General features: G+C 44.9%; 1 protein-coding gene and 1 pseudogene across 6 annotated transcripts in view; both read left to right on the plus strand.

Moving 5' to 3' along the window:
• The window catches only part of RALY (RALY heterogeneous nuclear ribonucleoprotein), a 355,194-nt gene that overhangs the window by 252,050 nt on the left and 89,666 nt on the right, over positions 1-13,478 (plus strand). The gene's annotated exons all lie outside the window — the stretch shown is intronic.
• On the plus strand, positions 5,271-5,966 carry LOC129330410 (MAD2L1-binding protein-like; annotated as a pseudogene).

The raw sequence follows: 13,478 nt of genomic DNA on the forward strand, positions 1-13,478 counted from the left end.
GGTTAGCAAGATTTTGCTTGTCAATCACAATCTCATAGAAGCAGCAACATCCCATTTGGTTGATGAATATTTCTGTACAGTTAATTCCACAACTCCCTCTGGCAACATGACTTCCACATGGTGAGCTTCCATCCACTTTCTGAGCCCCAGTCCCCCACAGCAACCATTCCCCCACTATGCCATTTGGGGCATTTTCAAGTTTTTTTCTAACCAGTAATTGATACATTGTTGATATACCATTAGATTCATATGTCAAATACCAGTTTAAAAATACTCAAAAAAGCCTCTTGGTGCTGGAGGCAGGGAATGGCTGTTGCAAAGGAGGAGGGCAGAGAAAATGGCACTAAACTGGGAAGTTCCTCGATGATCCAGACTTTCCAGTCCTCATGGATGCCACGCTGGCTTTTCCGGGATCTTTCAAAAAACATCATAGCAAAACATGTTTTGGAAGGAATACAGAAAGGCCAAGGAAAACCCTGGAAGGGCACAAAATGACCACAATACTGTGGGGAAGTAGGAAAAAAAACTATGTCCCAACAGCATCCAAGCTGGGGGGAACAACCTGTGTACAAGACCGTGTGGCCTAGCCCTACAAATGCCTTTTAAACTGTATTGTTCTTTCTGCATAAAGTTACCATCTGGACCTCCAAAAAGGATGTGTCAGAAACTGTAGACATCCTCAGAGGTGACAGCCGCAATGCTCAGCAGTGGCTAAATGGTGCACATGATGTTTATCTTGCAGTGGTTCCTGTGACCACATGGGAAACGCGACATCTGTTCAAGAAGGGTAATGTATAAATGCAGGCAATGTTTCTGCGACAGACTGAAGCTTCAGTTAGTGGCTGCAGATGCTGAGAGATTTTTCGGGCAAGTGGCCTAGTATGGATACTCTCCAGGGAAACCTCCTTTCTTGTTCCTTAGTGCTTTGCTGCTCTTTGCGGGATGATTTAATCACCTGTCTCTGCCACAGAGTTCCTGATGAGAAACTGCCGGGATTGTGCTGATATAATTGCTGTTATTCATGCCTGTTGTTATTTCCCCACAAAAGCACCTCTTCTAAATGTTACAGATTCTTTGGTATGCAAATATCACCTGCTGTTAACTGATCAATTGGTTTGTCTCATGCTCTTGGTTTATATCTTTTGCATTACCAGTGCGTCATTCCAGTCCCTGTGGCTCAAGGATGTCATTATTATCATTATCCCCTCTCCTCCGCTTGGCTGTCATTGTATCTCAGTTCTTCTAGCCATGCTGAGCTGAAAAGGGAATTTTGCACATGGCCAATTTTCAGCCCAGGAGAAAGGTTTGGTGCGCTGCTTACAGCTTTTATATATGACAAACTTCTTATCTTAGGTACATTTTTGCTTTGCCAAAAATGTACCTGATATCACTCACACAATATATGTACTGCATACACATTTGCAGGCGTGACTGTTCTCTTGCTACTCATTTGGTGCAGCATGTTGTGCAGCAGGGACAACAGCAGCCATTTTCCCACATACAATTCAGCAGCATCAGTTCCATTGCACGCTGGAAGTACAGCAATCTGATATGCTGTGCGCTCTGAGGTAACTGAAGCTAACTATGGTTTATAAGAGGCAGTCACTGTGAGAGCTATTATGGCCTGGTAATTGGAGTGTTGGCCTTTGGCTGAGGAGATTTGGATTCCAACCTTCAATAAAGCTTGGCATGACTGTGGGCATGTCGCGCTCTCTCTCAGCCTAGTCTACCTCACAGTGTTGTTGTGAGAAGAAAATAGGAGGATGCTAATGTTTAAGAGAGTTAAACAGCACCAGACTGAGAGCCAGTTTGGTGTAGTGGTTAAGAGTGTGGGACTCTAATCTGGAGAGCCGGGTTTGATTCCCCGCTCCTCCACTTGAAGCCAGCTGGATGACCTTGGGTTAGTTCTCTTAGCCCCACCCACCTCAATGGGTGTTTGTTGTGGGGATAAAAATAACATAAGTTGTAAACCGCTCTGAGTGTGCATTAAGTTGTCCTGAACAGCGGTATATAAATCTGTTGTTGTTGTTGTTGTTGTTGTTGTTGTTGTTGTTGTTGTTGTTGTTGTTGTTGTTGTTGTTGTTGTTGTTGTTGTTGTTGTTGTTGTTGTTGTTGTTGATGGAATGATGGCGCTCTGGATGCCTATAGCATGCATACTGTTTTTTTTACTGCTTTTGCTCTGTGGCCCCCCACAATTGGTCTGCCCATGTAGTCACATAATTCACATTAACCCCCCATATTTCCATGGCTTTGCAACACAGGGACATTGATCCTACACGACTGAGGTTGTATGTGAACAACAGGTGACTCTTTAACAAGGTGCTAACTTTCCATGGTCTTCACAGAATCATACAAGTAGCCTGTGGTCTATAGCTGTCATGTTGCAGCCAACTTAAGGTGACCCTGTAGGGTTTTCAAGGCGAGAGACAGTCAGAGGTGGCTTGCCATTGCCTGCCTCTGTGTAGCAACCCTGGATTTCCTTGGTGGTTTCCCATCCAAATACTGAACAGGGCCGACCCTCCTTAGCTTCTGAGATCTGATGAGCCATCAGATCCTTTCTGAACCATCAGATGGCTTTCTGAACCATCCTGGCCTATAGAATTCAGCATCTACCATGAGATAAAAATAATTTTACCACATCAAATGAGAAACAAGCAGAAGTGGTAAAATATTCATTGCCACACATCACTGCTATCTAGCTCTCCATGTACCCACCACCACCACAATAAACTTAGTATTTGTTTTTGTATTCACCAAGTGAGTCAGAGGAACAGTGTCCAGAGCAGAGAAGAGCGAAGTATGTTTTGAAATAACCTCACTAAGTGATAGAAAACCTCTCATCTTCACCTGTTCTTTAAAGCACGGGCTGCCTCCTGTGTCAACGTGTGCCACACACCACATTATCAGAGTGACAAGGAGAGACAAACATGGCAAAGAGTGCCTTGCTAATCACATCCCTTGTGCTTAGACAGCAACTCTTGTCAGTGTCACACTGCTTCAGCCGGGCCTCTTGGGAAGGCACTTCTTTATGAACTCCGGATGGATTCTCTGGCTTCAGTGACTCTAATATTACTTTTAAAATAGTTTAAGGACTGAACTTTTAGAAGTGGAAAGCCAAGGTGAGGGCTCTTTTCTAGTTGAGTGAGTACTGGAAAATTGTTAGGATTGTTATTTTTAAATGGACATTTAGAAGAGTTTGTGTAGCTGCTCTTATGAAATAGGATCATGTTCAGAAGCCAGATTTACTAATTACAATGATGATGCAGAAAATAAAAAGGCATACTAACAAGACAGTTGGTAAAGGGATTGTTTCCACACCAAGGTTACAATCCTACACAGCATTAGGTAACAAAATTTAAATAGCTCATTTATACACAATATTTCAGTGTAAATATACCAGCAACTTCCTGGTAGCAGCTCTCTAGGGGGATCTCAGGCAGAAAAAGAACTTTAACCAGATTTATCAAGGACTAGACCTGGGACCTTTTGTGTGCAAAGCATGGGTTTTTCCACTGGGTAGGGATGCCAGACCGCAGGAGAATTGGGGGGAGAGGTGGGGGGACAGGTACACTGCCATCTGCACAGACTCTCAACTATGCTTACATTAGCCCCACTGTCAATTTTGAATTTTACTGGGAGGCCATTAAACTTCAGTTAAACTTCCCATGGGTCAGTAGAATTGTCAGAACATCTAACAGGTCCTAGGCATTCTCTTGTTTTATCACCTCTCTCAGCCCTCAAGTATAACAGACTGTTTGCAAAGTGTCCTTCCTTCTTGTATTTGAGGTTCTCTGCAGTGTTCTGGGGAAGGGAGTGGGTGGCTCAGAGGCAGAGCTTCTGCTTGGCATGCAGAAGTTCCCGGGTTCAATCCCTGGCATCTCTAGTGAAAAGGATAAAGTAGGAGGTGATGTGAAAGACCTCCATCTGAGGCCTTGGAGAGCTGCTGTCAGTCTGAAAACAGACAATACTGACCTTGATGCATCTAAAGCCTGATTCAATATAAAGCAGTTTCATGCATCTCTCTGTAGAGAGCAGCTTTGTGTGTTTATTCATTTATAGGTTATTACATCATTACATTTTGTTGAACCTAAATGTTGTTTTCCTGCTGTTGCTTTGGGATTTTTTAATAGAGTTCCATGGCTATCTGCAACCTTAGATCAAGATGGGTAGCCGTGTTAGTTTGTCTATAGCAGTAGAAAAGAGCAAGAGTCCAGTAGCACCTATAAGATTAACAAAATTCTGAAGTGAACTGTGATTCATGAAAACTCATACTCTACTACAAATTTTGTTAGTGTTATAGGTGCTACTGAACTCTTTCTCTTTTCTACTGCAACTTTAAAAGAAGGCTTTTGGTCCTTTCTTTTAACAGCTTCAGTATTTCCACATCAGTTCACTTGCCAGTTTCCTTCTTAAATAAATCACTCTGTTAAAATGACATTAGAGCTCCCAGCGCCTTCGTTCATTAACCAAAATCAAGTCAATACGCTGCTGAGGAGAAGGAATCACATGAGGGGCCTATGAGCACAAGACGGAGTTGCAGATGGGGAGGCAGCTTCATGTTTGCCTATTAGGATGCACCTGATAAAGAATTACAGAGCAATTCCAGAGAAATTAGTCATGGCCTGCCATTAGTAATAGTTCTCCCAGACCACTAATGAGATGGATCCAAATCATTGCACCAAAGGTTTTTAATGAGATTAATTCATGTAGCTTTGTCCATTGCCAAGTATGTAATCGTTTGCACCAGTGGGACTGTAGATGACATTCTCTTTAATTGTTCATTCTTTTTTTAACATTCCTTTAGAGACTCTCTTGTCTCTGAAGAATTTACCCACCTCAATCCTCAACCCACCCCCCTTACTAGCATAAGCTAAATGTTAGCCATAAAATTCCGAGTATGCAGTTGCTGCCAAACGTGGCTTATCTGATTCAGTTGACCTTTAAAATTTATTTTGCTTCTGTCAAAAAGCATGTTAGCCTACGCAGGAGAGATTTCAGAGGTGATTAGGAGTGGAAACTATAGAAAAGACTACTTGTTGCATTTATCTGTAAAGCATGAAGCTGGTTCACTCCTTGCTGAAAGAAAGAAAAACAAATTAAAAGGATTTGAATAAGGAGCTCAGAAGACTGTGTTCAGGAAGGTGCATGTGGCTCAATTGTCAAATGTTACTGTTCTGTTAGAGGGGCTGTGGCTCATTGGTAGTGCACCTCCCGGTTTAGTTCCCTGAAGCTCCAGTTTAAAATGGATCAAGTAGTAGGTGATGTGAAAGATGGCCCCACCTGTGGTTCTTACTGCCGGGTGGCACCTTCTGGGTATTGGTGGCCTTTCCCAACTTGGTGACCTGGGAAGGCTGTTTCCAGTTCACTTGGGTGCTCCTAAGGTATGTCCTGTACCAGAGGCAGCAACTGCCATTGCCTTACAAGCATCTTGGCTGCTTCTCCCAGAGGCAGTGCCTGAGGCCCTCTTGCCAGGTTGAAGATATGGTAAAAACAGACTTATTTAGAGATGCAGACAACAATAAGAGTTGTCAGCAAGTGCTAGGTGATCTGAAGAGAGTGTTCCAGTACTTGGAAACCATGTTCTTTTTGACATTGGTCCCACGGGTTCTTATTTTGCTTGAGGGCACTGGTGTTAGCCCTAAAGAACTATACGAGATCAACTGCAGGATATCTCTGTAGGTAGCACCAAGGAAAGTTTGCAGGTGGCAGCCTATGTTTGCAAGCTGTTCCATTCACTGGCAGATGTCTTCAGAGAGCTTCAAGCTGTCCCACTATGTGTCATTGTTATAAGGGTCCAAGGGGACTGCAACTGTGGTATTGACCTCTTCAGAAGGTCAAACTACAGAGTGCCAGCTCAAGGGAGGAAGGTGAATGTCAACTTTTCATGCAGTGATTGTGACTGTGCAATCTTTTCTTCTTCGCCTGATATCCCCAATTCAATTCAATTTCTCCTTATGAGCCTTTAGTTTTGCACCAGCTTCTCTTTACTCATGACAGATTTTTCCTGCTACAACCAATACAAGTTATTTTGCATCAGTTACACATGTAATATATAATGGGGTATACATGGCATAAAAAGAAACAAAATAATCATCCATGACAGTGATTAAAATGAGGCAAACTGAACCCAACAACAACATTTGAAATTGCAAAGAAACAAAAATAGGTCTATATATTCTTTACCAGACATGCTCATCCTTCTAAGGGTTAGATTTTTATTTGAAATTTGCATTGTCTTCTCATATGCTCCTACCCAATAAATTTGATTCTGCATAACAACAGAAATGGCTGGTGGGGAGCCTTGAGAGAGACTTGTGGAAATGCTGGGGTGTTAGCGGATGCAATTAGTAATTGGCGCAGAGTGGTAAGCTGCAGTATTGCAGCCCAAGTTCTGCTCACGACTAGGGGTGTGCAAGGAAAAAAATTTCGGCATTCTTGTTTCGGCCGAAACAAGAATCTCTTTCGGATAAAGCCGAAAGCCGAAACAGCTAGCCGTTTCGGCTTTCGGCTTTCAGCTTTGTTTCAGCTTTCTTTCGGCTTTTTTCAATGGGAAAATGCCTCCGTCTTCCCGGACGCCTGGAGGAGGCATTTTCCCACCGAATCAGCCCAAAATTGGTGGGGACCTTCCTCTAACCCCTCTCTAACAACCACCCACGTTGCAGACCGATTGGACTTTGGGGGGGCCATGTTATGGCCCCCTAAAGCAGGTCCCCCTATCCTCCCATAAGAAAGTGAAGGGTGAGCATATTGTTAGCATGCTGCTGCTCATCTTTCTTCATTATTTCCTATGGGGAAAAATGAAGAGGCAGGCTTCCTTTGCCAGGGGTGGCATTTTGCATGCAAAATGCCCCCCAACCCTCTGGGGCCCTTCTCCCACCCTTCCTCCCACCCCCCACCAAGGCTCAGCCTGCTCCCACTTGGGGGGGCATTTCATGGCCTCCCCAAGTAGGTGCTCTGTTCTCTACCACTGACAGCAGGGGGAGGCTTATCTTGCCACCCCTACCCTCAGGGGCCCTTCTCCCACCCTTACTCCCACCCTCCACCAAGGCTCAGCGTGCTCCCACTTGGGGGGGGGAATTTCATGGCCTCCCCAAGTAGGTGCTCTGTTCTCTACCACTGACATCTGGGGGAGGCTTGTCTTGCCAGGGGTGGCATTTTGCATGCAAAATGCCCCCCTACCCTCAGGGGCCCTTCTCCCACCTTTCCTCCCACCTCCCACCAAAGCACAGCCTGCTCCCACTTGGGGGGGGGGGCATTTCATGGCCTCCCCAAGTAGGTGCTCTTTTTTCTACTACAGCTGGGGGAGGCTTGTCTTGCCAGGGGTGGCATTTTGCATGCAAAATGCCCCCCTACCCTCAGGGGCCCTTCTCCCACTTTACCTCCCACCCCCCACCAAGGCTCAGCCTGCTCCCACTTGGGGGGGCATTTCATGGCCTCCCCAAGTAGGTGCTCTCAGCCCCCAAAGTCCACCCCTTACAGCCACACACAAACCCAATTCCCCCCCAGCTGCCACAAACAGACCCAAATCCCCACATTAGCCCCTCACAGACCCAAATCCCCACATTAGCCCCTCACAGACCCAGATCCACCCCCAGCAGCCCCACACCCATAACCCCAGGAACAGGCTGGCAAAGGCCAGCCTTCTCCCTTTGTTCCCTATGCTGGGAACTTCTAAACTCTCTTTCCCTGGGCAATTCTGCACAGCCCAGGGGTGCCACAATGGTGGGCACACTTCTGAGTGCCATCTGGTCCCTGTGAAAGAGCACCTGAACCACAGACACACTTAACACCAGAGAATCACAAAGCACAATTCCTGTCAAAAACACTTTATTTCTTGAACAGCTTTAGGTTACACAGCAGAGGGGCACACCAAAGGGCATGGCAGCAGTATCTTACACAAAAATAACACAACTCACTTAACATCAGAGAATCACAAAAGCACAATTCCTTTCAAAAACACTTTATTTCTTGAACAGCTTTAGGTTACACAGTAGGAGGGCACAACAGGGCATGATAGCAGTGTACTACACAAAATAATACAACCCACTTCACCATTTTTGACAGCAATTGTGTTTGGGTGATTCTCTCATGTGAAGTGAGTTGTGTTATTTTTGTGTAGTACACTGCTTTCATGCCCTGTTGTGCCTTCCTACTGTGTAACCTAAAGCAGTTAAAGAAATAAAGTGCTTTTGACAGCAATTTTTTGGGATGATTCTTTAATGTGAAGTGAGTTGTGTTATTTTTCTGTGTGGGGGACTGCTGGTGTAATGTGTCATAATGCTTTGCCTACTTGTACTTTGAAAGGGAGAAAATAATTTTTAAAAAACTTTATTTTGTGTTGTTCGTGTTTTATTCTTTGTTGTGCAGTTGGTTCCCATCATAGGGAACAATGGGGCTGGCTGGCCAGCCATCTCTGTAGGTGGTGGGAGAACTTGAGGAAGGGTGTCTGTGGTTCAGGTGCTCTTTCACGGGGACCAGCTGGCACTCAGAAGTGTGCCCACCATTGTGGCACCCCTGGGCTGTGCAGAATTGGCCAGGGAAAGAGAATTTAGAAGTTCCCAGCATAGGGAACAAAGGGAGAAGGCTGGCCTTTGCCAGCCTGTTCCTGGGGTTATGGGTGTGGGGCTGCTGGGGGTGGATTTGGGTCTGTGAGGGGCTAATGTGGGGATTTGGGTCTGTGTGTGGCAGCTGGGGGGGAATTGGGTTTGTGTGGGGCTGTAGGGGGTGGACTTTGGGGGCTGAGAGCACCTACTTGGGGAGGCCATGAAATGCCCCCCCAAGTGGGAGCAGGCTGAGCCTTGGTGGGGGGTGGGAGTAGAGGTGGGAGAAGGGCCCCTGAGGGTTGGGGGGCATTTTGCATGCAAAATGCCACCCCTGGCAAGACAAGCCTCCCCCTGCTGTCAGTGGTAGAGAACAGAGCACCTACTTGGGGAGGCCATGAAATGCCCCCCCCAAGTGGGAGCAGGTTGAGCCTTGGTGGGGGGTGGGAGGAAGGGTGAGAGAAGGGCCCCAGAGGGTTGGGGGGTATTTTGCATGCAAAATGCCACCCCTGGCAAAGGAAGCCTGCCTCTTCATTTTTCCCCATAGGAAATAATGAAGAAAGATGAGCAGCAGCATGCTAACAATATGCTCACCCTTCACTTTCTTATGGGAGGATAGGGGGACCTGCTTTGAGGGGCCATAACATGGCCCCCCAAAGTCCAATCGGTCTGCAACGTGGGTGGTTGTTATAGTGGGGTTAGAGGAAGGTCCCCACCAATTTTGGGCTGATTCGGTGGGAAAATGCCTCCCCCAGGCGTCCGGGAAGACGGAGGCATTTTCCCATTGAAAAAGCCGAAAGAAAGCCGAAAGAAGCCGAAACGTTTCGGCTTTTTTTCTTTCGGATAAGCCGAAAGGTTTCGGCTTTCTCCGAAACGTTTCGGCTAACCCGAAAGAAGCCGAAACAAAAGTTTCGGCATTCAGAAAGACGAAACGCACATCCCTACTCACGACCTGAGTTCGATCCTGGAGGAAGCTGGGTTCAGGTAGCTGGCTCAAGGTTGACTCAGCCTTCCATCCTTCCGAGGTCAGTAAAATAAGTACCCAGTTTCCTAGGGGGAAAGTGTAGATGACTGGGGAAGGCAATCGTAAACCACCCCGTAACAAAAAGTCTGCCAAGAAAATGTCATGATGCGATGTCCTCCCATGAGTCAGTAATAATTCGGTGCTTGCACAGGGGACTGCCATTACCTTTTTTTACTGGCTGAATAGGTAGCTATGTATAATCAAATCTGTACGAACATACATGTGTACAAGCTGGCTTAAGTAGTTAAAAAGAGAGGACAAAAGAGGAACACTGCAAAACTTTGGTTCAGAACTACTGTGCAAGGTACTATCTACAAGGTTTTACTCAAGAAAAAAAGAAAGTAGAGTGCAAATCTGTGCAGATCTTGGGATGCAATGCAGACCGCCTCTCCTAATGTGAATACCAGCAGCAAAATCTTCAGCACATTGTTGATGCTGATGTATGCTTAGTGCAGATCCTATAAAAACAGGGTATTCTTATTACACATTACATAGACTGTAATCCTAAGAATACGTTCCTGAGAGTAATAAACTGAGGCCAAATCCACACGTCTCAAGTTTGCCGCTATTTTCCTGCCATTTATGCACTTCTCAGAGGGTTGTTCACATACTCACACCTCAATCCCACCATTCTTTCGCATCTGTTGCGCTGCACCTCAGATGAGTTTGTCATGCTTTCCAACGCTTCTCTTGCGCAGTTCTCACCATGGATGTGAACAAATAGAAGCAATTCACAAAGAGACCGCCCCCTCTTAACCACCCCCGGTTCCTTGTTTCTTGTGTTTCCGGAACACCGTCCCTCTTTGCCAAGCAATTCTTATGGTCCCAACTCTGTCTGCGGCATGACTGCACCCCTGTCCGGTTTATTATTTTTTTTAAAGGGTGCTTTCCTAGCGCTATTGCGCAATCCCATTTCAATTCCCAAGCAGTTTGGGAAGTGGCATTGTAAAAAGCCCGTGAAGGCATCAAGGGGTGTGTGTGTCATTTTTAATACAGTGAATAATGTTTTACTGTCGAAGGACAGCCTAGGTAATTTCCAATAAGCAGACGGTGGCTGCAAAGGTTGACTCTTTCCAGGTTTTTTTTTTAATTTAAAATTATCAGTATAGTGAAAAATCACTATCCTATAAGTATAGTTGAGCGGTAGTCTGTGGTAATTGGCCATGCGAACACCTGTGTCCCACCAATGTCCGCAATCATTTTCAGTGACCCATTGTGCTCTCCTGGGGCTCTCTGACCAACAGAAAATGCTACTTCGGTCTCGGTTGTCTATGAATCAAACATATTTGCAATACAGCGGAAAACCGATATAGTGGAAATCTCTCATTAAATTTTTTAAAAACCCATCATGCCGTCATTGGCGACAGCGGATCTAGACCCACCCCTTATCCCGCTTTTCTCCCAGGGATGTGAACGAAGCATAGCACAACGCTGACTCAGTAAGAAAGGGAATGTGAACACAGCCTGGAACATTGCGGGATAGAATCCAGCGCAATAAATGCACAGGAAAACCGGAAGGTAGGGAAGCGTGATTGAAGCTGACAAATAATGATTCCCCAATGGCAGCTCTTGTGCTAATAGAATATCAAGCCTTCATAAGATCTTGCCTCAGCAAACCACTGACCTCCTGTACAAAATCCTGCTCCAAAATATAACCTTATTTTTGCCCTATAGTTACGTGGGTTAGTAATTTACAGTTCATATTAAATGAAGGAAATGGATAAGCCAAGCGCTTCAAGAAAGATTAATCACTTAAGATCTGTCCTCTTTGTTGTTACGTTTGACAACTATTCTGAAGAGCATTATGCTATGTGCTTAATTCCCCCAATTGGATCATGTAGCAGATTCAACTTTGCTTTGGTTAACATGAATTACATGGATGGTGCAGTTGATACCATCCTATTGCTTGGAGACATGAGTCATTAGCCCCAAGTGGCAATGCTGTCATTACTTCCTCCTCTGACGAGACAGTCATTTTGCTAGGGCCATGGAAGATAGAAACATACTCATAGTTGCCAGGCAGTATTTGAAAGTGCCTTGCCGCATGTGTCTACCCAGTCATGTGTAACCCCTCCACAAAAGTGGCAGATGCCATGGGGAAATTCAGTTCTGGTGTGGATATACTGCAATGAATATCATAAGGGATACCAGGATTATTTCTGTGCAGAAGCACTTTTCAATAGACTCCATAACAGGGTTGAAATGTTTAAATAAGTCCTAACTTGGTTCATTTTTGAGTAATGTACTTCAGTTTATGTTGATAATAATGGACTGTTGTTTGGATCCAGTTATTCTATGGGTGGAGTGGGTTTGTGTTATTGAGGCCAGCCTGACATCCATCTGATAAGCCTCCCTACCAGTATCCTTTTGGGGGGGTTGCATAGTTATCTCACACCCCACTCCTCCCCCCTTGAGATGATCTGACCAGAACAGCTGAAGCTCCCTCCTCTGCATGGTTTTTGGCAGGGAAGAACCGAATGAGCTGCAATTTGGGGAATACTGTAGTTTGATGTGGTTTTATTGCTGTAAATATATTTATATTTACTGTTTTATCCTTGTTGTGTGACCCGCCCTGAGCCCGCTTGTTGGGAGGGAGGGCTAAAAGTCAAATTAAATAAATAATCAGAGACCACCTTACCCCCACTTTGTTCTGCAATCCGTTAAAAGCCATCACTAAGAATTGGGAACCCCTGTGAAAATAAGACAAGGCAGCACCAGAGGTTGCAACAAGAAAGCGTTCAGGAGACATTGCCTTCCCTCCAGCTTTTCAGAGCCTGCTACATCTGCTGATACAAGAGAAAGTCAATAAAAATCACCTCCACTAAACTTGTCCCATTCATGGAAGCGTGGGTCCAAAGCTATTGCAGGAAGTTTCCATAGTATCTATAAGTTCTTTATCTCTCTGTCTCGGGCACCTGTTGGTCTGCAGTCGAGGAGCAAGATCCAATAGCACCTTAAAGACCAACTAGTTTTCCAAGGTGTGAGCTTTCAAGAGTCAAAGCTCATACCTTGGAAATCTACTTGGACTTTATGGTGCTATTGGACCCATATCTTATTTTCTGTCTCTGGCTCTATAATTCATAGGCTATAATAAACCAGTTTTCAGTACCAAATTATCTGTAACCCAGCAGTTCTCAGTGACATAGACCTTCCTCTGAAGGTTGCTAGGGATGGTAGAAGTTGCTTTCTCGTCCTTTCTAGTTGATTAGACTGAGAATCAAGAGCTATGTCCCAGTACAGCTTGTGTTGATTCCTGGGCCCCAGTGGGGCAACTGATCTTGAGCAGGCCTTTTGCTTTTTCAGATCCTTCCATAGGGATTTTAAATTATGCTCTTGGCCTATCTGACCTTTTTCCTTCCCTTTCTTTTTCTTTAGGGAACCATTCTTTAATTGGTTTCATTAACTGCTGCTTTAGTGGGTTTGGGGGTGGGGAGTTATAATCAGCAACTGCAAATTTTAATTAATTGGAGCTGAGAATTAAGGACACATATGTTTATTTTCTGAGACTCTTTTGGTTCTGTTATGTCGCTTTAAGAGAGAATTAAAAGAAAATATCAAAGATGGTCTTGCCTGCTATCAGTGTGGAGGCTTCTATCACACTTCCATTCAACAAGACACCTTTCTGTATTGAGGTTTTAGAAACACAGATAATTCAATCAATGAATGAAATAGGGAATTGGTTACTTTGGCAGACAGCCTTGTTTTTTCCTGATCTGTATGTCCACAGGGCATGACAGGATCAAATGATGTAGCTAAACAGTGTTTTGACTATGTACATGAACAAATAAAGCTGCCATACCAAGTCTAGCCACTGGCTCATTTAGCTCAGCATTGCCTACTTTGAATGGCTCTCCAAAGTCTCAGTAAGAAAACAGTCTTTCCTAACACCTGCTACCAGCAATCATTTAACTGGA

This window comes from Eublepharis macularius, chromosome 5 (assembly GCF_028583425.1).
Source record: "Eublepharis macularius isolate TG4126 chromosome 5, MPM_Emac_v1.0, whole genome shotgun sequence".
Lineage (NCBI taxonomy): Eukaryota > Metazoa > Chordata > Lepidosauria > Squamata > Eublepharidae > Eublepharis > Eublepharis macularius.